The 23421-nt window shown below is 40.9% G+C and overlaps 1 long non-coding RNA gene across 7 annotated transcripts in view; it reads right to left on the reverse strand.

The window, feature by feature from the left end:
* Nucleotides 1-267: 267 nt before the first annotated feature.
* Nucleotides 268-23421, reverse strand: part of LOC142405616 (uncharacterized) — a 105118-nt gene continuing 81964 nt past the window's right edge. For all 7 annotated transcript variants that reach the window (XR_012774246.1, XR_012774249.1, XR_012774250.1 and 4 more), the window contains one exon: nucleotides 268-451. This is a non-coding gene — a long non-coding RNA (uncharacterized LOC142405616). The remainder of the gene's footprint in view (nucleotides 452-23421) is intronic.

The raw sequence follows: 23421 nt of genomic DNA on the forward strand, positions 1-23421 counted from the left end.
GACAGTTTAATAGGTAAAGAAAAAGCCGCACACACAAGCAAAGCAAAGCAAGGAATTCATTCACTACTTCCCATGGTCAGGCAGGTGTTCAGCCATCCCCAGGAAAGCAGGGCTCCATCACGTGTAATGGTTACTTGGGAAGACAAACACCATCACTCCGAATGTCCCCCCCCTTCCTTCTTCTTCCCCAGCTTTATATACTGAGCATGACGCCATATGGTATGGGATAGCCCTTTGGTCAGTTTGGATCAACGATCCTGGCTGTGCCCCCTCCCAACTTCTGCACCTGGCAGAGCACGAGAAGCTGAAAAGTCCTTGACTGGTGCAGCAACAACTAAAACATCTCTGTATTATCAACACTGTTCTCAGCACAAATCCAAAACATAGCCCCATACCAGCCACTATAAAGAAAATTAACTCTATCTCAGCTGAAACCAGGACAGTGGAACACCTTTCACATCACCTCTTTGGCACAGAAGCAACACTTTTTGAGGCTGTCCAGAGAACACATCTAGAGACATGAAACAATGATACAGCATGACCAGGTTATGCTGTTTTGCAGTTCACTATTAAACCTTTACGTGCTGACAGTAAAACTCCACTGCATGCCCTCTGAATAATAATAACAGGACAAAAGAGCAGATTCTGAGGCTCCTGGGGAAAGGTTCTCTTTCAAGAGGCAGAGAGGGGGACAAAGACGCACAGAGAAAATGTTTTCTCTCAAACTGACAATGCTTTCCTTAATACTACACCAACGCAGTTTCAGTTACTCTAGAACTTCATTTCTGAAACAGTGAGTTCCTTTTCTTAGCCATTCTCTAAGAAAAATGGATTACTTGTTTCATTAGTAAAGCAAATCAACGAGGTTTAGTCAAGTTTTTTAGTACATTAATTTTAATTCATCTAACATCAGCCAGATCAGGAAACTCTGACAATAATCACTGGCATGACAACACCACAGGTACATCCTCTGTGCTTATTACCATTGCAGGATGGAGCTATGTACCTCGTACGGCTTTCCTCTACTTTGTAATGTATACAGAGTAAATTCTATTTATTTCAGTTCCATAGACTTAGCAATTCCAAATGTGAGAAAATGAGCAGCAACCTCTTGTCATTAGTTGCAACTGCAAAGCTGTTATGTATGAAGATTTGCTTATTCATTTTTACTTTAAGGGACAATCTGTGTTCCAAAGTTTTCAGAGACACATAGAGAAGAAGTGGCTGGGAAGGTAAACAGAGGCAATGCAGAAGGACTGTCTTTTATTCAAGGTCTCACGGCAAGTCAAAAGCATCGCCAATAATGCAAGACTTTCCCAATTCACAGCCTAGGACCTACGTGGCTTTTGGAGACTACAGCGTCTACAAAAGAGATGTTTATTGTTATGAGCCCTGAAAAAACCTACTATTCCATACTACGCAATTATAAGATGACCAGAGATCACTCTGCATATGTTACCCGTCTGCTGGTAAACGTGGTGTCAGCAAGGGATTTTTTTTTAACAGAAGAAAAACTAGGGAATATCCAGATAAAATGCTAATCTCAAATCAGATATTATTTTAGGATTGCATGAAGGGAGATTAAAAGCTCAAAAGAATGAAAGCTCTGAATGTCTTACTCCATGACACATTCAAATAATGTGTTTCAGTCTTCTGAGCAATGACGATCAGATGGACACCCTCGGAAGACCCCTGATGCCAGATCCTCGCTGAGGGATATTCTAAGCTTCCCTGGAACTGACGGTCAAACTGCATTCAGAGCCCAAAGGGGCATGCCCCTGCCCTGTAAGGTATGTCGGACTGCAGATAACCTCTTGTCGCCAACCTCTCAGAGCAAAAATTACAATGACCACTTGCAAAGTAAGGATGTGCAGAAAATGAATGCAGTAAGTGTAAGAGGAAGAGTTTTCAAAAAGAACATTTTGACTTGCACAAAAGTTCTTAAATTGATCCCATTTAAGGGCTAAAGTGCACTTTGGGTCTTCTTGTTGAGCAAAAGGTAATAATTGAGGTGTTACCCCCAATAACAGTACAGTGAACTGCAGACATTCCTGTACTGTCAGATAATACTTGAGATGGAAAGAATATTAGTGTGGTTGATGGAAAGGTGCAGCACATTTTCATACTTCACGGCTTGGTCAGCTACTCTGAAGAGTGAAGAGAGTAAGGAACAGCAACACTCAATTCCCTAGCCCCATCCTGCCAGCTGGCATATCTATGGAGGCTGCACTTCCTACCAGCTCCAAAATCCAGGCAAGTTTGAGGAAAGCAAAATCTACCCTCAAGAGCTGCCACAGTTCTCACAATTTATTGCAGCACAAATACTAAATAATGTCCCTGGAGTAGAGGAGAGCACTTCAGGATGATGCTGGGGTACAGAATTGTATCCCATGATTTGTATGGTTTTCCTTTCCCTTCAGCACTGATTTTTGCTCAGTGTTATGGTCTGATTGTGGGTCATTAATGGAAGTTTTGAGCTTATATGACAACTGGGCAATATTCTCTAGGGGATGGAGTACCTAGTATATTGATTTATTTAATTTCTCTGTGGGCATTTCCCAAACCTGTATCCTCAGAGGATCTAAGCAGTCTAATGTATTTTTCTATTCTATTGTTCAAAATGGCTAAAAATGCTTAGCAACTTCATTAGAAGTTTCTGCTAATGAGGAACTCTTTCCTTCATGTAAAATGTTAGTGTCAATACTTCATAACTGAGATATGTTGGAGAGGTTTTCTTCCTTTAGCCAGCTTTTTAAAATAGCTAGCGATGTGTGATTTATATTTTTAGAGGCTGTCAGGCAATGCTATTTTTGATGATACAATATGTCTGTTTTCCCTTACCACACAGGAAGACAGTGATGCTGGACTGAACATGTTTTCCCCCCAAACGGGACGTCTTTGGGGAAACATCAAGAGAAGTGACAATACATACACAAGAAAATAGCATAATTTAACAGTCCCTGTCATAAGCCCCATCGTTTAATTGGAAGAAAGAAAATCTTTCATGGTTTATTTTATCAAGGAAATTAATGTCTTACTGACCTTAAACCTACTCCTGCCCTTCCTGAAATCAGTAGCAGATTTGACTGCTTTCAATCAGACCTCAGGCACTTCACTTATTAGTGTTGTTGCTGTTACTGGATTAGAGAGAACAGTCTGCTAATAAGTTAGCGTTCTAATACCAGTATCAGTGCCACAAAGTAGCAGTGAGAAGCTGTAATTTGTGAGCTGGTTTGTCGTGAGATAGCTGTAGGTGTATGCAGTAGGAGTACAATACAGGCACCAGGACTGTGTTGTGATTCATGTTATAGATCTTAATATAAACTAAGAAGGAAAACCACATTTATTAAGAACTAGAGTCCCATCCCTTGCAGGGACACACTGAAGTAGGATTGTGCTCTCTCTACCCAGTGGCCTTGGTATCAGCAGCTAATGTTGTGCCAAATGTGTTCATAGCTGCCCTGCCTTTGCTATTTAACATCAGATGCAATAAACAGCTAAGCTCAGCTTTGCCCTTTGCACACACAAATTTAATTGTTCTGTGATTAAAAAAACCCATACAATTGGGAAGACTTCTAGTAAAACGAAACAAAATCCCAGAAGGACATCACTACAAGATGGATGCTAATGTCTGTGGGAACAATAGGTGGCATAGGCCAGAGATGTCTCAGTTCCTTCAGTAAAAGGAAAGAGCAGGATCCCGCCATGACATAAAGCCCTTCAGTGTAACAGTGTTGGTTCAAATCAAGCATAAACTGTGATAATGACAAGGTCTATGATGACCTATAGAAAGCAAGGAGGTGCTTGTGACCTGATCACCTCTTACAGGACTGAGCATTTGCACCACAAACCAGTCTGCTTCCTTCCAATCCCATCCTTAAGGATTGGACAAACACTGGCTCAAAGACTGTTCGGGCAGATAAAGAATGAGCCTCAGGAGCAACATGACCCATAGCAATGTACCCTGATTCTGACTGCTGAAGTTTAAGTACTGCTCCTAATTAATCCCAACTGAACCTCCACTGACTTCCCTGGAGCTACAGTACAAATGAGTTTAGCCCATTGTATCAAAAAACAATAACAAAACCAGAAGCCAGATGAGAAATTGCTCCACGATGGTGGCAAGTAACAAATCAGGGCTCAGAAGAAACCTCCCATAAGAAGTATCTGTAGTTACATACCTCTTGAAACACCAACATTGCCGTTTCCTGGCTTAGTGATCTGCTTCTGAACAGCGGATTTTCAGGCAATGAACAGCAAAATAAGTCATCAGGATATTCAAGAATCTGAATATGTGTAATATCAGGAGTCAAAACATTATAAACTTATTATTGATCCACTGTAGCTATGAAACTGTGAGATACTGGAGTCCTGTAACTGAGTCTTATCACACAGAATATGGTCATGCTAAACTGTACCTCATCTGACACCATTTTGGATAAGAATATGTCCTACGGATGACAAGGCAACTAAGTATGGTCAACTGCCACAAGGGACTCCTCTCTTTCCTCTCAGTTTCTTGGTATTGGGAGTTACAGGTTTTCATCCAGCTAGTGTGAGAGCAGAGCCCTAGGGCAGAGGTCTTGCCTCAAAGGTGGGAGCTGTAGGATTGTCTTCTGGTCCACCAAATGAACCATCATGTGCCTGCCTAGTGTCATTAGTCTACCTGTGTACAGTCAGGGACCTTATTGTTATATTCAAATCAAAGTTCCTGTGTGCTGGACACTGTTCAAAAACAGCGAGAGACCTTGCCCAAAGGGCCTTGAAGCCCAAAATAAGAAATCAGCAATATTTCAGTGATGCCTCCACACTCGGTGGAGTCTGTTTCTCTGTTACAGGTAACTGTAACTGAGACAGGCTTGTCAAATTGATTTTAAGTGAGAGTTAGGTGAGATGTTTTCATCCTGTTCACTGTTCCTCACTTAAGATGTGACCCAAACTGAGTTTTATATAAGAGAAGGCTCTGCTATTTTGCCCAGGTCTCCTCACAACTCAGAAAAGGAAGCTACTTATGGCTTGATTTTCCTTGGGAAGAGCAAGAGCACATGGTCCAGGTGCACAGAGGGCACAGGAGCAGGCAGCTGCAGGTTTGTGGAAGGGACATACAGGTTGCAATGCACCACAGAGAAATGCGTGACTGCAGATGTAAACTTCCTTGCAAAATTTCCAGTCTCCTCCACCAACAGAAAATTTCACAAGTTAAATTTGCTACTAGTAAGTGGCCAAGTTCATAATGCCTTAGGGTGGTTTGGTACAGACAGTCCCACAACACTAGCTGAACTTCCTTCCAGGGAAATCAATCCCTAACTTTTTAAAAACAGCTGATAAGCCTTGGCCCCTGATTTATCTTGCAGAGCTGCAGTATGATAAACTGCCAGCTGCTAGGGAGCACCATCATGCTGCTGCCAAAGCAGAAGGTGAAGAAGCTGCAGTGAAGAATGACCTGCAGTTTGTATTTAATTCCCCTTTTTGGTTTCTGGGCCAGCTCAGACAGCGTTAGGGGTTCAGAGGGGCTGAGAGGAGTATGAGACAAGATGAGCTGGTGAAGGCATGGAGGATTGTAAGTCCTGGAGCAAGGAGAAACTCCTGGGGTGGAAGGGAAGGGATGTTTTCACTGCAGAGAAAGGGGAAGGGTTGTTAAAAGTTTTATGAAAAAGTGAGATTTTTAGCTGCAAATTTTTCCAGAGTGGCATAGATGTATTCAGTCAGTTCCATAGTTTGCAAAGTATCTTCCATGTGTAGCTTTTCCCCACAGAAGGGTGAAAACACTTCACAGTAATAGAGCTACAGAGAAATAATTTAGTAACTGACCCAATAAACAGCTTCTACAATTCTATGTCTACCTTTTCTTTGCTTCCATAAATACAGAGTTTTCACTTGTGTGTATATAGTAGTAATTTGGTTTACAAACTTCCTTGGCCAGTGAGGAAATCTCAGATGTATTTCCACTTCTACGTGATTGTGCATCCAAAATTTCTGAATGATGTGTTGCCTGAAACCACCTTCCCAGGCCACTTTCTGTCAATGTGGTACTAGGGGGAGCAGACATGAGAAACTCAGCAATCACAGGTGCACGCAGCACAGTGGATATACTTTATACTTAACACAATTGCTTACCAGATCTGATTCTCCAACAGGCAAATTTCCACTTTAGCTATTTTATTATTCCTTCATAAACAAGTTTCTTTCTCTTTATTTCAGTGGGCTTTCATTATTAATTTCTGTAGAAGAGTGAGCTGACTGCAGCTATGTTCTCTTATTAGATCATCCATTCAACCCACTGCATCTTATGGGATTAGTCAGGAAACAGGAGAGCACACACTATTGGATTTCAGGCTTTGAATCTCTTGGTGCATAGCTCAGATCACTAAAAGGGCCACTGCAACTTAATTACTCACTAAAGTCAAGAAGACAAGTGCTGAGTAGTGATGAACCACATTTTTCCCAAAGCCCCCACCAGCAGTCAGCATCTACTCAGAAGTGCTTTACTGGTTCTTTTTCTGGCAGGGGATAAGCTGCATCACATCATTTTAAGGGCCAAAGTACTTTTGCTTGACATTCCTAAATCCCTTAGCATTTTAAAGCCAGTGAAAACTTAATTTGTCTCAGTAATCTAGCATCAAATTCCCACAGCCACCTGCGACCTTCCTTCTATATCCTAAGTACCTATACACACATAAACCATTTCTTTTTAGTTGTACTAAAGTAAAATTTCTGTGACAGAAGCATTTGTTTTATGCACTATATCTGATGGAGTTGCAGCTCTGGAAATACATTTCTAGCACCCATTCTTGACGTCTGGACAGTTGTGTAATAAAATAGCTATCGAATTCAATCTGGATGTGTTCCCATGGGATTGAACATTTTCTGTGCAAGATGACTAGATCCAAACATGTAACTGAGCATTAGTAGATCATAAACAGAGCAAGTGAAATTACTGTCTTTGTATGCTGAAAGCATACTGTTTCCAGGACACTGAAACAGCCAAATTTATACCTGATAAATTATACCTGATATGCCCAGTTGCTTCATTGGAATCGTATCAAAGATGAAGCATTATCACATAAACAGCATTATCACATAAACAGCATTATCAGTCCCATGGAAAAGCTTAGTGGAAGAAGGAACCTACGAGTTCATTGCCACATCCTAGAGTACTGCACAAAGTTAGGATGAGAGGTGGCATTTCCATCCATACCACTCACACAGGGTCCACGTGAGCTGGTTGTTTTGCCGGCACCTTCTTCCTAACCCAAATTCTTTCCGTGAGAGAATTAATTTGAGCAGTGGCCACCATAATGGACATACAACACTGTTCCCTGGAAATACCAGTCCTGTCTTAAGTCTGCTGAATCCCATAGTCCAACAATAAGCAAGAGTCTTCACCCCTGTCTTGTGCAACCCTAATCTTTGCCTGACCATCAGCAAATTAAACATTTAACACAGTCCCATGCAAATACTAAACCTCATCCTCCATTCATAGGCTTTGAGGATTTACAAACAAATCACATCCTTTACTCTTATTTTCAGTAATTGTCATCTACCTGCAACTCTACCTTTCTCTGGCAGAGGGACTATAATGCTACTCGAACTCCGTATGTAACACTGACTCATGGGAATCACAGCTTTATTTCTAGGCATTTGCAGGATTCAGGAAGGAATTATTTTATTTAGTCCTCTAACACTGATCCCAACGCTTACCCTTTCTCTGGCAGAGTGCCCCAGTCATCTTACAAACCACATATTCCACACTGAGCTGCAGAAGCATGAACTTTCACCCTAAGTTTGTGTGCCATTCTGGATTGATCAATGAACCACTTTAGTGTGGTGTCTACCTCCCACAATCTTATCAGAAAACTAATCTGGAGCTTTTCTTGTTGGAGGGGACTCAATATTAGAAGAATGTTGGGTTTTCAGAGTAGACTGCTGGGGGAAGGCTGTTGCCTCTGACCTCATATTTCTATTTCTTCTAACCTAGCTTTCTATTTCCAGATGTTTGTTTTAAAAATTAAGTTAGTGCTCTTCAAAATGTGACAGACTGATTGTACAGAAGTTAAATTTTTCTGTCTAGAGAAGGCTCACCTGTCGAGGCTCATCCTCACAAAAGCAGAGAACATATATCCATGCTGTTGCTTAATTGCAGTGCAAAATCTCAAGGGTAAAGTATTTCAGCCCTCACAATCCCTTCAGACATCACGGTTTTTTTCAGGAAATCCTCAAAATGTTTAGGTTGGTATTCTCATATCAGGATCTAGACTTGCACTCCTACCTTAAAACCGCTCAAATAGTTCAGCCATAGCTGTCTGACAGCTTGTGAAGGGGGTTTATCACCACATGAATGCAATACAAGGCTCTTGTTAGAAATTAAGTATTGGAACCATCCTCCTGTTGTTTTAAATCAAGAGGATCCATTTGAACTACATGATCACATTCCAAGCTTTGGGGGAACATCTTGCAGGATCTTTTTAATAAGTAGAATACTTGCATAAGAGTCATCATCATACAAATCAAAGTTTGAGTAGGATTTTTTTTCCCCTTATATAATCAAGGCAGACAAACTCTCTTTCTTTTTTAATTATTCACCAGTCAGTCAAGTCCAGACACAGAGTAATATTTCAGAAAGAACAGCTTGTTCTGCGGGCATAAAATCTTTCATGACCTTTACAAATCCTTGCATGGAGTGTCTTGTGGATATAGATGTTGTTGCCAGAGTCCATTTTTCCACCTTTGTTCATGTAAGACTGGGATAGAATTTTTGCAAAATCAAAACCTGCTAACTATGCAAATATATTTATTTGTGCTTCTTTCCCTAAGGACACAGTATTCCAGTGAACAAACTCATAAACTTTTAAAGAAAGCTCGATGTGGATGGAGCATTCACTGCACCACTGTGTCATAATGCAGATTCTCGGATGAACAGTAATATTCACTGCTCTGAGGCTATAAGCAGAGTTCTCTGGTCCTCATTATTTCAAACTCGGTCATGAGCCAGGAATGCACAGCTGTCACCAAAACAGAAAAAAAAAAATCTCTAAGCCCTCACATGCCCATTTATTAAAGTAAAAGTACACCTTACACCACCTCTTATCTACCCACAGGATTTTGAACAAGTACAGAGTGCAGCTCAGGACCAATCTCATGCAAAGTCTTAATATCAGAAGATTTGCAGCCTGTAAGAAAGTCTGTTTCTAATTTACCTTGATGAAATTTGTGCCCATATTTCCAATTCCCTATGTTGCAGCAAATATCTGCAAAACCCCCTTAATTTATTAGTAAAAGGAGAAGTAGGATCAATTGATCTATACACTAGCCACATGCAACATTAAGGTACATCTTTCATGTTTCATGTCATCAAGTGCCAAAGGAAATTAAGATTTCAGTAAAAAGAATTTATTTTCTTAAAGAGAAAACCAAATTAACAAATATGTCTTTATGCAAAACATGGGAAGATGGAACAGTGTTCATTTTAAGAAATACAGCTAATTTGTTTAAACCAAAGCTACGTATTAGTTTCCAGCAGTATCCCATAGGAACAAGCTTGAACATGTTAAGATGTAAATAACAGGTGGTTTTGGTTTGTGCTTACCACAGGGAGTACGGCAATCATTCACTGACTTCGATTTCCAGTTATTCACTCCTGTTGCACACCAAAGGAATACATTCTATCAAACAGGTCAGATACAAAGCAGTCAAGAAAATCAAAACCACTGACAGTCCATATAGACAGAAAGCAAGCTAGCCCCTGCAACGAGAGCTAAATAGTGTATATCCTTAAAACTGAAAAAGAGAGTTTCTCTGAGAGGATCTTGCAAGAAGAGGTGGAAGAAAACATCTAAGATGCATGATATCAGCTGGCCTTGCAAAATTTCATCATGTTGGACTGAAGATACATAGAAAGCTGAGAAGATTGCAGCCTCAGTCATACTCTCTGGACTTTGAGCCCAAATTTAACTTAAACCTTCAGTTCAGAGATCATATTGGTATATTTTTCAGAAGTACTCCCATCTACTCTACAGTTACACATCAACATTAGTTTCTTATGCAAGTATGATCATGCCAAGGTTAAGCAGGTGAGGTTTTTTTTTTAACAGTGTTACACATGGAACCTAGAAGGTGCACTTGCATATATATATATATATATATATTTTTTTTTTTTTTTACGCTCTGGTACATGTTAACTCCTGTATAGATATCAGCCATTGCCCTTACAGATGGAAGAGAGTTCCAGTAACCAACAATTAGCAAAGTGTCATATGAAGAGGTAGATAAGTTCAATCACTGTTTGAAACTACTCTTTTGCTGTCAAACATCAATCATTTCATAAGCATGGAGTCAACTGGACAACTTAACTTAGCACAGGAAGCACTCTAAAGACCCTTTCATCTTGATTCAATTTTCAACACTAGGTTCAGCATTGTCTCTGTATTAAAAAAATTCATCCTTGCTTCACCCACAAGGTCAGCAACCCAGATGCTGTCTGGTGATACTGACACAGGGATGAGAAGTGACAAGATGACCTATTAGGTTATATTTCAGCATTAAGAATAATGAAAGACATTTCTATATGTAACACAATATGATGATAAATGTCTATGGGTAGTGGTGAGAAACAGCTGTTCTTTACTGCTAAGTACCTTCATTAGGAGGGTGGATCTCCATCTTCAAAGCTCATTTGGGAAGGAGATGAACAGTGATTTGAGGAGCTAGCACAGATGTCAACATCCAGGCCCTTTCTAATTCTCCCAGTGAGTCACTCAGTGATGATGAGAAGTCACTTTAGCTCTGAAGGATGAGGAGAGATGGATTTGTGGAGGGTACCTGAGGAAGTGCACTGAAGTCAGAAGACCTGCAACAGTTAATAGCGATTGAGATACTACTTGTTCCTTTCCCCACCCCCACTGAGATTTCTTCCCAGTTTTCAGAGTCTACCTTTTTTCTTCTTCTCTAAGCATGGATTTTCTCACAGGAAAGCAGAAAGAATTAACACCTCGACTAAAGGCAAATGAAAGACCTGACTAAACAGTCCGTGGAAGCAGAGAAAGAAGCACTTCACAAGATAAAAGGAAAGGGGACAACAGTTCCCTTCCTTGTCACATTGCCCACACCAGGTTTCTCTTTAATTGAGGTGAGAGGCCAGCTCTATAATTCTAATTGTGCTGTAATTGACTGCTGCGTACTGTTAATATCTGCCTGTGCCATAACAATCAATACCAGTTAAGAACTTTCTTTTTGCCTTTTCCCCCTTCATGTGGCAAGTACTGTTTCTTTTCAGCTTGTGTCGCAGTTCATATCATCTTTGTTGACATCTCAGCTTGCGAGGGAGTCTCTCCTCAGTATTATGTTAATCATTTTAGAAGGTAAATACACAGTGCTAATCCCTAAAGGACAGGCAAATGAAACACCACTGTGTAGCTGGCTGTAGCCCTGAACCTAAAATGACAGAGCTATTTTGTCTGAGTGCAATGGCACTGATCTCTCTCTTTCCTTAAAATTATGCAACCATAAATCAAACTGGTAGTTCCATTATTTGAGTGTCCAGCAAATAAAACTGGACATTATATCCTGGAACCTGAATGCCTGATACATGGACAGCTGCACTAAATGTTTGGTTGCTGGTTAGACCATCTGCAAGACATATCACTATAATTTGATTTATGGGGAATGGAAGGTAAAATTCTCTAGAGATATAGAGTAAGTTAGACTCACAATTTGAGAAGATTTTCCGCCTTAACTACTGCAGTTATACCAAAGATTGGCAAGAAAAAACAAACACAGATGTTCCCCAATTTTGGCTAGTGCTTGGTGATGGGCAGAATATAAAAGTCCCAAACCTGCCTTTAGTAAAAGGCCATGAGAACTCTGGGTCCTTGTCCAAGTGTTTACATGTGATCCCAATAGACTTTCCACTCTAACCAAGTCTTCTCCCAACTGGTTCTCACCTGGAGAAATAAGCTGAAACACTGAAAGAACAAACTATGTAGTCTGTATACTTATTATTAGGTTTTATGTTTGGAATTTGCAGTTATGCTGTTAGCTATGTATGTTATCAGGATTTTTCATATTTTGGAGAAGGAAAATAAATTGTGTTGGACATTTCATATCCCCAAAGCTTTTTTTTTTTTAAAGAACGAATACAAGTTTGAGAGCATTTTATTTTCACTGAAATAAACAGTATCAGAATTAAACTAACTTTTCTGTTGCGTCAAGACACTAGTCTAACCTCTGCTGTCTTGTAATCAATATAGTTCTACTGAAGTAAATTATATTTTATTACACCAGAAATAAAATTAGCTTTGGGGCTTTTTTCCCCCCCTTGTGGCCTCAAAAGAAGCTAGCAGACAAAATTCAAGCTACATAACAGTGGTCAACTGTAAAACACATATCGTTGAAAGATGGCTTAGTGCACTGTCCCTCATCATTTTGGGTTGGTTATTCTATAGGCAAAGTCAAACTGTTTGCCTGACCAGAAGAATCATTGCGTCTGTTGCCAGGGAGGCACAGGAGAGAGCTGCTCCCCACGCAAAGGAGAGTCGGGAGCCCAAGGTGACACCAAAGCAGACATGGGGCAGTGGCCTCACCGAACAGAGGTGCACAGTCCCATGGCACCTGAACAAGAGCAGGAGCTCAAGGCTGGTGATGCTAACCTGGGTAAGCATCTGATGAGCCAGTGGTCATCCAACAAATCCATAGCAATAAGGCATGTTGAGGTCAAGCTAGAAAGTATAGTCACAGTAAGGTACATGGCCAGGCATGGGCATGGCTGGGATGTAGCTGAAGCCTTCCCCTTAGCCTGTGCCTGATTTACCCTGTGGCTCCAGAGCAAACAAGGGAGCTCCTGACTGGTTCTTACATACCTTTTGACAGGAGTGTGATTCAAGGTGACACAGCCATGCCCTGAGCCCCTGCAGCCTGAACGCCAGGGTGGGAGACAAGAGGTCACACCTGGGGCCCTCACATCTAAACAGCTTCTCCCTGACACTTTAGCAAGGGACAGGTATGAACTCCATATATGTTAAGGTACAGATTTTAGATTGGGATAAAAAGCCAGCCTCTTGGAAAAAAAAATATATACTTTTCACATCTTAAGCAGTGAAATGAAGCAGTGACAATCTCCAAGATATTTATCTAGAAAACATAACATTTATAATGTCTTTAAAAATTTCCCATGAAGGATATAGATAGCATAAATCGGTATTTACCAGTAAAACCAGAAGTTTTGTTCCAAACTTAACACAGAACTAATATTATATTACATACTTAGGTACGACTGTTTTTCACAGGATGAAAGTATTGAAATATTAAAAGGCTCTCCTCAAGATAGTCCTTGCTGAACAAAATCCAAGAAGTTAATCAAGATATATTTCCAGCCAATGGAGTTTGAAGAAGTTTAAGACAAGGCATCTAGGTTCCTAAATATTTATTTGAATCAAAGCTCTGAACCATGACAGGTAAAAGCATTCAAGAATATAAAAGATATTAAAAAAAACCCAAAGCCAGTGGGTAAAATATAAAGGCTATGTGACATCCTGTAGTTATCTATGACAGCTTAATAGCATGCCAGGGATATAACGGATACAGCAGAGATTTCTCCAGAACATTAATTCTTGGCCATACTAGCTCAAAAATAAAATAAATTATTTGATATTGACACTTATATAAAAACTTACAGCCTTTTCCTCCCCCATGATAAACATCACATATCTTCCTTACAGGAGTATCCTTAACAGCCTCATCCTCTCAAGTACCACTTTTGAAAAGAGATTGCCATAAAGCTGGAATATAGCCTGCATCATCCATCCATACCACAACTCCTGCTTCTGACATTAACGTTCACGGGAACTAGGCAAAGAGCAGAGTAATAGAAGCCCATGAATATCAGAATATATAATAGATTTTTTCTGTTCTGGCTGTCTTTTTGAACCCTTCATTGTTTGAATTCTTGTGGTTATATATTGTTTTCCTATGTTAGGAGAATGAGATGACAATTCTTTTAATGTATTTCTTCATCCTCACACAAAACTAGCTTGACAGGTTAGCTAACTTAACCTAACTTGAAGGCAAAAATGGAAATGGTGGCATTCTTAAAGAAGTATGGCTGGGGAGGAAAGCTTTTCCTTAAATAGCTGAGTTCAAAATAAGTCTTCAATAGCTCTTCTCTACAGTGAAATATGCACCTTCATAACTTTATGTACCTCCCTGTTAAATGCTAAGCTAGAAACACGCACTGACAAAAGCATAGTGGCTTTCCCACATTGTATGTTAATATCTATACGCTCCAACTAAAACATGAAAAATTCTGAAGGGAAAGTATCAAAGTATTTACATTCATTACATTCATCACTGCCAGAAATTGCAATTTCAAAATTACTAAATAGAATTTAGTAAGACAAACAAGACCAGCTACAGCCAATTCAGAAATGCACAAGCTTTCTAACTGCCTTTTTTAAATACTAAGTCATAAACCCTCAGAAATAAAATATAATTGTACAGATCATATCATTTAGGAAAGCTTGTTATGAGAGGCTGCAGAAAGCAAAAAAATCTTTGTGCAAAATACTGCACAGGTAAAGGCAGTACTGCAGATACAGCCAGACTTAATTAAACACGTCAAGGGGTAAAACAATCTGAGGATAAGCTTAGTGGTAAATGCATAATTCTTGTGAGAAGCTGCTGGTGACGAAATACAGCACGGCAGCAAATTGTGACTGTAAGAGGAAAGGGACTTTACTCATTAATCATTTTTATCATTACCCTTGTTGTTATTTTTTATAATAAGCAGCATCTATAAAAGTGAGCAACATTAGGCTAAGTGAGATAATGTGCAGAGTAGACTACTGTCCCTGCACCCCTGGGAGCACATCGTTGCCCAGGCTCCAAGATAGAAACGGTCCAAAACAGGCGGCCTCTTGTGCAGTCTGCTAACAGCAGTGTTGGCTTCCACTTAGGTCAGACTTTTAGAGGCAGGAGAAACTCCTGAGAACGTTAAAGATTTATTTCAGGCTGCTTATATCAATTGGTTTCCTTAGGAAGAAGCCTGCTGGATGATTTCTCTTGAGGTGCTTCCTTCAGAACCGGCCTCCCTGGACGCTGTTGCTCAAATTCAGGATTCACACAGAAAAGCCCCGTGGATGACTGCTAAGGAGCTCTTTAGCTTCAGTTTAGTGCCAGGCCTGCAGTTGCAACCACCAACTCCCACTGCCTACTCCTGGCCATCCAAAATTCAACAATTTCAAGTATTAAACCTAAAATCTTAGTGTTACAAATGGCTTCAGAGAGAATTGTCATCAACTCAATGGGAGCTAGTGAGGGCAGAGAGTCATTCTGGTCACCACACAGACTTCTCCAGGAGACTGTGGTCTGTATAGTTAATTCATCACACAGAAAGCAAGAGGGTAATTAAGATGTCTCACATTAAGAGCAGCTGAGAACGGGAAGATTTGGTCCTGGCTACAATTCCCTATCTGTGTCCTGACACACCAATGCTATTATCTGTCCTCTCATTACTTACTCTTACCAAATGCTAAAACCTCCCATCCCAGCCTTTTCTTTGCTGATAACTTATCATTACTGGCAACTGGCCACAAGGTTAAAAATATCCAGTGGCCATACTCTATGCTGCTTTCAGAAAAAACCTCCTTAAAAAAAAATATAGTGAAACACTGTAAAATTCCTTCCTTTGTGTATTTGACATGAAGCCCAGTGACACTTCAGGGTCAGAGGCATAGTTAGATGGCACAGGGACTATCACAGACATCCGTAGAAATATTGCACTAAAACATCTAAAGATCACCAATTATTACACCATTTAAAATAAGTCATTTTTACTGTAAAGGCATTAGGAGGTCATTGATCCCTCCCATTCCTGTCTGAATCCCAGTAATGCTGTCTTGCTTGATTTATTAAAAGGAATTAACAGTTCATCTAAATCACTGCAAATTTCTGTAGTTCACCACTGAGATATTTGGGAATTTTGATTTGTAGGTGGAGATTTCACTTTTCCACTGAGAAAGCCTCTTCTATATCCACTCTTTAATGCTGGGCAATCAAGTACTGTATGCAGAGCCTACTTGATAGCAGCATCACTTCCAAGAATGAATTATTGGAAGTCTATTAATTAATTAATTCACAGAAGTAAATGAAGAAGCTGATGATGTGATATCACTAAGATATCCCAAAAGAGATTTTGGTCAGGTACTTTACACATAGCCTTGGTGAAGCATAGATCTTATCAGGAACATACCACATGATCTCATATGCTTCTCCCACAAGAGTGAAGTCCACTTTTCTAAAGAGACCAGGATTGAAATAGCCAAGAAAGAACATTAAAATCTCCATTCCTTGGCCAACACACTGGACATGCATAGAGAGGAGCGGTGGAGAATATAAGGAGGAACTTATTTTCTGCTAGGGAAGAAATTACTGACAAAGCACTACCTTTGCAAATATTCAGCACTAAATAACTTTCACTGCAAAAAGAGTGAAGAAACCACCCTCACAACAGAGCCACTGACAGAATATTTAGAGAGTTAAAACCACTTTGTGAACAGGACTGTATAGAACTACTAACTTGTTTAAAGTGCAGTTGTAATCAGGGCTGCCCACCTCTTCATGGGCACATAAGGGCATGAAAACAGAGGAGATGGTCCAAGGTGGAAAGTCACCTATCCCAGGTGTAGGACCAGAGTATATCTATGTCCTGGAGGCAATGGCAAAAATTTCCTGAGGCAAGCCTTTCACCTGGGTGAAAGAGAAAGGCATCACCCTGTTATTCAAAGGAATTTTTTCTCTAGGCAAATTAAAATTTCATTTTCCTCAAAATTGTGTTCTCTATCCCAATTTAAGAAAGGAAGTTTGATTTGTTTTTTCATGATAATTGTCAAAAATATTATTCAAGTGGTTATCATACTTAAAAATAAACTTTTATGTTGTATAATTGGAAATTTAAAAATAAAAACTTGAAAGTCAGTAATTTTTACTACTACTTTTGAGGGTTTTCAACCAATCCAGTTGTTTCATGAAACCACTGCAAGACACAGAAAAAGATGTAAAATACCTCTCTTCCCACCTCACCAACTTTCTGAGTATCTCTCTTGCCAAAATGAGAAAGGAATAGAGTTTGTGCTAAATAGAAGTACACTGCTGCATCATCTTAAGAGCACACAGCTGAAAAAAGGCCAGTCATATAAAGCAACTTCAGTTCTCACAGTATGTCAAGCAAACCTGAGAAAGAGAAGATAAAAATGAACCACCACCAATATAATGAACAGTGAATGCCTCAGGTTAGGGTAATCAGTAGTTATTGCCATGTGTTTCTGGAATGAAAAATCCCAAGAGATGAGAGGACAGGTAACAGAGGTCAGACAACTCTAAGTCAAGTCATGCTAACCCATGGCCACCACTAGAATAGAGAGAATAACGATCGTAAGTCCAACTCTAGGATCCATACTACCGCTTCACAGTACCTCCACAGATTACCACGTTACTGCATTGTATGTATTATTGTATATACATGCACATATATTTACAATTTGCAGGTCCAGATCTGGACACAGAAATGACAACCTTTCAAAGAAGGACAAGAGGAAGAAAAACTTTCTCCTAAACACTGAAAATCATTTACATGAACTTTTCATTTCTCTTTTATAAATTAGCATTTTGAGAATAAGGCACAAAATGTATCTTGATTTTGAAAGGCTTACTTATCTCTGATGTGGTCTTTCATATGGAAATCAAATAGTATTTCTTCCCTTGAACAAACCCCATGTTGGGTTTATATGAAAATCTAGATTTACACGCCCCTAAGAAAAGTAACCCCCCATTCATTTCCAAACTCATTTTGAAGTACAACCCAAACTCTGGTGATTAAGTGATTGACCCGCTGCCACCTACTATCTATGCAAATACTGGCAGCTTTGGCAAACCTTCGTCACCTGCTCTTCCAGGATTTCTGCATGTTGTTTAGACAGAAGTTCACTCAAAATGGCTGATACGAATCAGCAGTGCACAGCTGGTGTTTTTTGTGTTTTTTGCTAAACAAAATCTGGAATTCCCAAAGTTTTTGGCTTTCCACATATTGGGAAGATAAAATTCTGCTTTAACAACCCAGCTAACTGGAAACAGCCCAGAATCACCCAAACTATTCAATTCTGTGAGAAGAATGAATAATCAGCAACACATCAGAACAAATAAGCATCATCCATGCCAAACTTTACAGAATTCACATTTGCTCAGCATCTAAAATTTGACAAATACCTACCCTAACATCCTGATCCAGATGAGTGTTAAACAATTTTGAGCTGAGGATGTTGCTTCTAAAAATTCATGTTAATGCTTCAGTTGAGTAATACAATGTACATTTCAAAATAACCCTTCTGTCTCATTGTTACAATGCATGTAAACCACAATGTAATTTTCACTCAAAGTATTTTAATTTTTTTTTCTTCTTTTTCTATGAACATTCATATCAGAAATTTTCTGGCATTTGATTATTTGCAAAAGTTTAGAGTCTGGAACTGATCCACAACTGTGGATCCACTTCTGCCAATTAATGTCCTCTCCAAACAGAATAGTAGTAAGTGACTTGGGGAACCAGTTCCATGGCACTAAGAGCAAGGCATAGGAAACAATTTAAGGAGCAGTGAGCCTAGTTTTAATTAAGATGTTGGCTTTCAGTTTCCCTGGTAGTGTCAGGGAGCAGTGAGGGCCAGGGAAACGGAGCCAGGAGTTGATGGTGACCCCAGTGCAGGACACGGCCTCACCACCTGGGCACATCTCCCACAGCATCTGAACACATCAGACAGTCCTGAGGACTGGTAAAAGGGCCTTTCAATAGCCCCAGACACAGAAAGTAGTGAATGAGGTCCAGGGTCCAACCAGAGGTCCAGTCAGGAGCAAAAGAAGACAGGGCCAGAGATAAGGCTACCACATACAACCAAGGGGTTCATCCAAGAGACAAGCTACCTGCAGCACAAGGCAAAGGTCCAACCAGGAGGCAGAACAAGAGGCAGGCAAACCTACAATATAGCTCAAAAAGTGACCAAAGCCCCCAGGCTGAGCTTAAATGAGGCATTAATGGGTGTGGGTGGAGGACCCAGGTGAGGTTGCTCAGAGCCAATGAAGTCTGTTAGTGCCCTAAGGGCCCTGACAAGAACTGGACAATGTCTCTTCATTTAAGGACCTTCTTCTGTACCAATCATCCACATGGCAGCAGATGAGCTTCATCTTATTTTAGGAATACCTTTATAGATCATCTGGTTGCTTACATGCTATGCACAGACAATAACATCAAGACCCTATTTCAATCAGTAAAAGCTTTTGCCATTTGCTTCAGTGAAGTCAGGATTTAACTTAATAAGTAGTCAGTGCACTGTTTGGAGCCAGAGAAGGGCTTCAAAAATGAGGACCTGCACAAGCCTTTGACTTTGCAGAGCTGCATGTGAGTTAAAACCATCAGTTCTACCAATATGAAGCTGTATTGGGTTTGCGTGGCAAGGTTTTGGTAGGGGGGGGCTACAGGGGTGGTTTCTGTGAGAAGCTGCTAGAAGCTTCCCCTATATCCGATAGAGCCAATGCCAGCCGGCTCCAAGATGGACCCGCCGCTGGCCAAGGTGCCTCGGGATAACATATTTAAGAAGGGGGCAGGACGGGGGGGATAGGGGGGACTGCTGTGCAACAGCAGCCAGAAGAGAGGAGTGAGAATATGTGAGAGAAACAACTGTGCAGACACCAAGGTCAGTAAAGAAGAAGGAGGGGGAGGAGGTGCTCCAGGCGCTGGAGCAGAGATTTCCCTGCAGCCTGTGGTGAAGACCATGGTGAGGCAGGCTGTCCCCCTGCAGCCCGTGGAGGTCCACGGTGGAGCAGATATCCACCTGCAGCCCATGGAGGGTCCCACACTGGAGCAGGTGGATGCCCGAAGGAGGCTGTGATCCCGTGGAGAGCCTGCACTGGAGCAGGCTCCTGGCAGGACCTAGGAACCCATGGAGAGAGAGGAGCCCACGCTGGAGCAGGTTTGCTGGCAGGACTTGTGACCCCGTGGGGGACCCACGCTGGAGCAGTCTGTTCCTGAAGGACTGCACCTCATGGAAAGGACTCATGCTGGAGCAGCTCGTGAAGAACTGCAGCCATGGGAAGGACCCATGTTGGAGAAGTTCGTGGAGGACTGTCTCCCGTGAGAGGGACCCCATGCTGGAGGAGGAGAAGAATGTGAGGAGGAAGGAGTGTCAGAGACAACGTGGGATAAACTGACCACAACCCCCATTCCCTGTCCCCTTGTGCCACTCGGGGGGAAGAGGTAGAGAAAACTGGGAGTGAAGTTGAGCCCAGGAAGAAGGGAGGGGTGGGGGGAAGGTGTTTTTAGGATTTGGTTTTATTTCTCATTATCCTACTCTGGTTTGATTGGCAATAAATTAAATTAATTTTCCCCAAGATGAGTCTGTTTTGCCTGTGACAGTAATTGGTGAATGATCTCTCCCCGGCTTATCTTGACCCACGAGCCTTCCATTACATTTTCTCTCCCCCTGTCCAGCTGAGGAGGGGAGTGATAGAGTGGCTTGGTGGGCACCTGGCATCCAGCCAGGGTCAACCCACCACAGAAGTTTATGCTTAAAAGCAATGCTTGTGTGCTATCATCAAAACCTACATGTTAGGGGCTACATACATTCATCTTCTGTGATGGTAGAGATCTCAGAGAACCAAATACTCACATATAATGGCTTTGGCTTAAAGCATTAATGTTGGATCCCTTTATTTCCAGGTGGACACACTCTCTCCATTTCCATTTTCACAGGACACAGTGGGTGCTGGAAGGACTGTTGCTCACCATACGTTGCAAACATTCCCAGACGTCATCCAGGGTAACACAAAGGCAGGTAAAACAACAGTGTAGCTCTATGAGGCTTTTTTCTGAGGGCTTTAATTTTTAAAAGCATTAGCTACAAGTGAGCTAACACACATGAGCAATCTAGTAGCTGCCACCAGGTGACCAAGAAAGCCAGGCACAAGTACAGGTAATGATCTGTCTCTGGTGGAGAACATTTTCTTGTATTTGTACACATCAGCAGCATTACACTGACTAAATGCATACAGATGTCTAAAGACTCAATGTAAACTGCATTTGATCATGTATTGTGCAATAAAAATAAAAGCCATCCTCTTTGCTGTATTTCATTTGCATCTAATAATTGCAGAGCTGAAGGACGATAAATGTTTTGCAGAGTTAAATTGTTGTTGCTGAATTTGAAATGTTGATGTTTGACCCTGTGGAATATAAAGGGATTCTAAAGCACTGGTATGAAGGACATATCAAATGAAAAAGCTCTAGCAGGAAAAGCTAGGCACTGTGTATGCTCACGTAAGTCTGAGGTGCCTGGAATCATTCCATGATTCTTCTTTAGGTTTCTGGTGAATTTCTGAGAACCAGTACATTTTTCCTCTCTTTTTTTTTTTTTTTTTTTCCCCACTACCATCATTACGTCATTTGTTGTTGTTTAGATATTACTTATTCTCTGTACAGCCCCATAGCAGTTCAAGCTGCCCTTTGGTAGTCCTTTAGAAATCTGAAACAAACACATTCAGATCAGATTTCTGCAGTATGAATGTTTAATCCTAGACCCATCAAATTCAGCAGCAGGATTCTAGCTGCTTTCTACAGTATTGAATGGAAATAGTCTAAAGTAAATGGAAAAATTCTATTTACTCCCACAAGGTAGGGTTCTAATACAATAGCCAACAGAGGTTATTAATACAATATGAAGTTTCTCACCTTTAGGCTCACTCTTTGAAACAAACAAAGACTGCTAGTGTTCACACAGCATTTTTAGCATCAGTTATTATAATCTATAACAGGGGGGAGTCCTCGGCAGGACTGGGGTAGATGGGATGGACATCTGACAGGAGCCTGATTTGAGCCTTAAGAAGAGAAGGCTCAGGGAGACCTTGTTGCTGTTTACAACTGCCTGACGGGAGGGTGCAGAGAAGACAGTCAGACTCTTCAGGTACACAGTGGATGGAGGAGAAGCAATAACCACAAGCTGGAACTTAGGAAACTTCCATTAGAAAAAAAAGATTACTGTCAGAGTGGTCAAACACTAGCCCAGAGAAGCTGTGGGATTGAATCTGTTCTGAGCAGGGGTTTGGACTAGAAACCTCCAGAAGTTACTTCCAGCCCTGGAGATTTTCTGCAGCTTCACCAACATGAGCCTCCCACTACAGATCTAGAAACACTTTCAGACTCGTCAAATTGGGGTCATGCTCATTTGACCAGAAAAAGGAAGCCAGAAGGAAGATATACAGAGAAGAAAAATGCCTGAAGTGAGAAGAGAATTTCCTCAGACCAAGAAGGAAGAATAAGAAAAACTGTGTGGAGTTCTTTATTCATGAAAGATGAGCTTCTCACTTCACATCTCACCACCTATGAGCCACCCTTGCCACTGTCTTCAGGAAACTTACTTCAATTTATGCTGATGTAGCTAGAAATTGCATCCAGGCTAGAGAATTTTCCAAACTTTTCCATAAAGCATCACCCCCACAGCATGCTACTGGCACTTTGCCTCAGCAGTGTTCAGCACTTCAGGTCTCACTGTAAAAGCTTATGCATGCCATAATTTTGATGTCTGTATTTGTAATTCTGCCCCAGGTAACACTTAGAAGGCACTGCTACACTCAGAAAATGTTTTTTTAAGGCACTATATATGTACTTTTACCAAGGACATCTGAAATTTTACAAGCTACTTATTCTTCCAGAAGTGTCTGATCCTTTCTTTTATTCCCTACCTGAAATCATAATCATCCCAAGGTGCATAATCATCCCTGCAGCAACCAATTGATTTCATAGATTATTCTTTCAGTTGAGGAATAAGCAGAAGGAGATGATGAAACCTGCAGAAAAAAAGCATCCTTGAAAACTTTTCCCCCATCTCAAGCTAAAAACAGAACAGCAGGCAAACTATATATGTAAAAATTTCCAAACTTTTTTTGAGAAACAAGTAGACAAATGATAGTCCTAATTCAGCAAAGTAATGAAGTATCTGGACAATTTGAGGATTGTCCATGTTGCTAAGTAGATGTCTCTCTGAACTGAGGCCAATGTTGAGCTACACTATGTCCTTTCCTTGCCTGATTTTCATTGACCAAAAGACTCCTTCCTACATGGCAGATATATCAGGAGACCTAAGTAGGCTTCACGGGTACCACCAACTGGTGCATGTCACCCACAAGTGGAAAGTTAGCATAACTCCATGTAGCACTGCCATCCCCCACAGCACCTGAGTTAGGCCAGTCCTAACATCTCCAGAATGCCATTTAATCCAACATCCTCTGGGAATAAAGTTGGATCATAGCCCCCTCTACACATCTGCATCAAGTCATGGAGGCACCTGAGGTACAGTCTCTTCCCATATTACTTCCCTTCTCTTGCTCTCCTGC

This window comes from Mycteria americana, chromosome 2 (assembly GCF_035582795.1).
Source record: "Mycteria americana isolate JAX WOST 10 ecotype Jacksonville Zoo and Gardens chromosome 2, USCA_MyAme_1.0, whole genome shotgun sequence".
NCBI lineage: Eukaryota > Metazoa > Chordata > Aves > Ciconiiformes > Ciconiidae > Mycteria > Mycteria americana.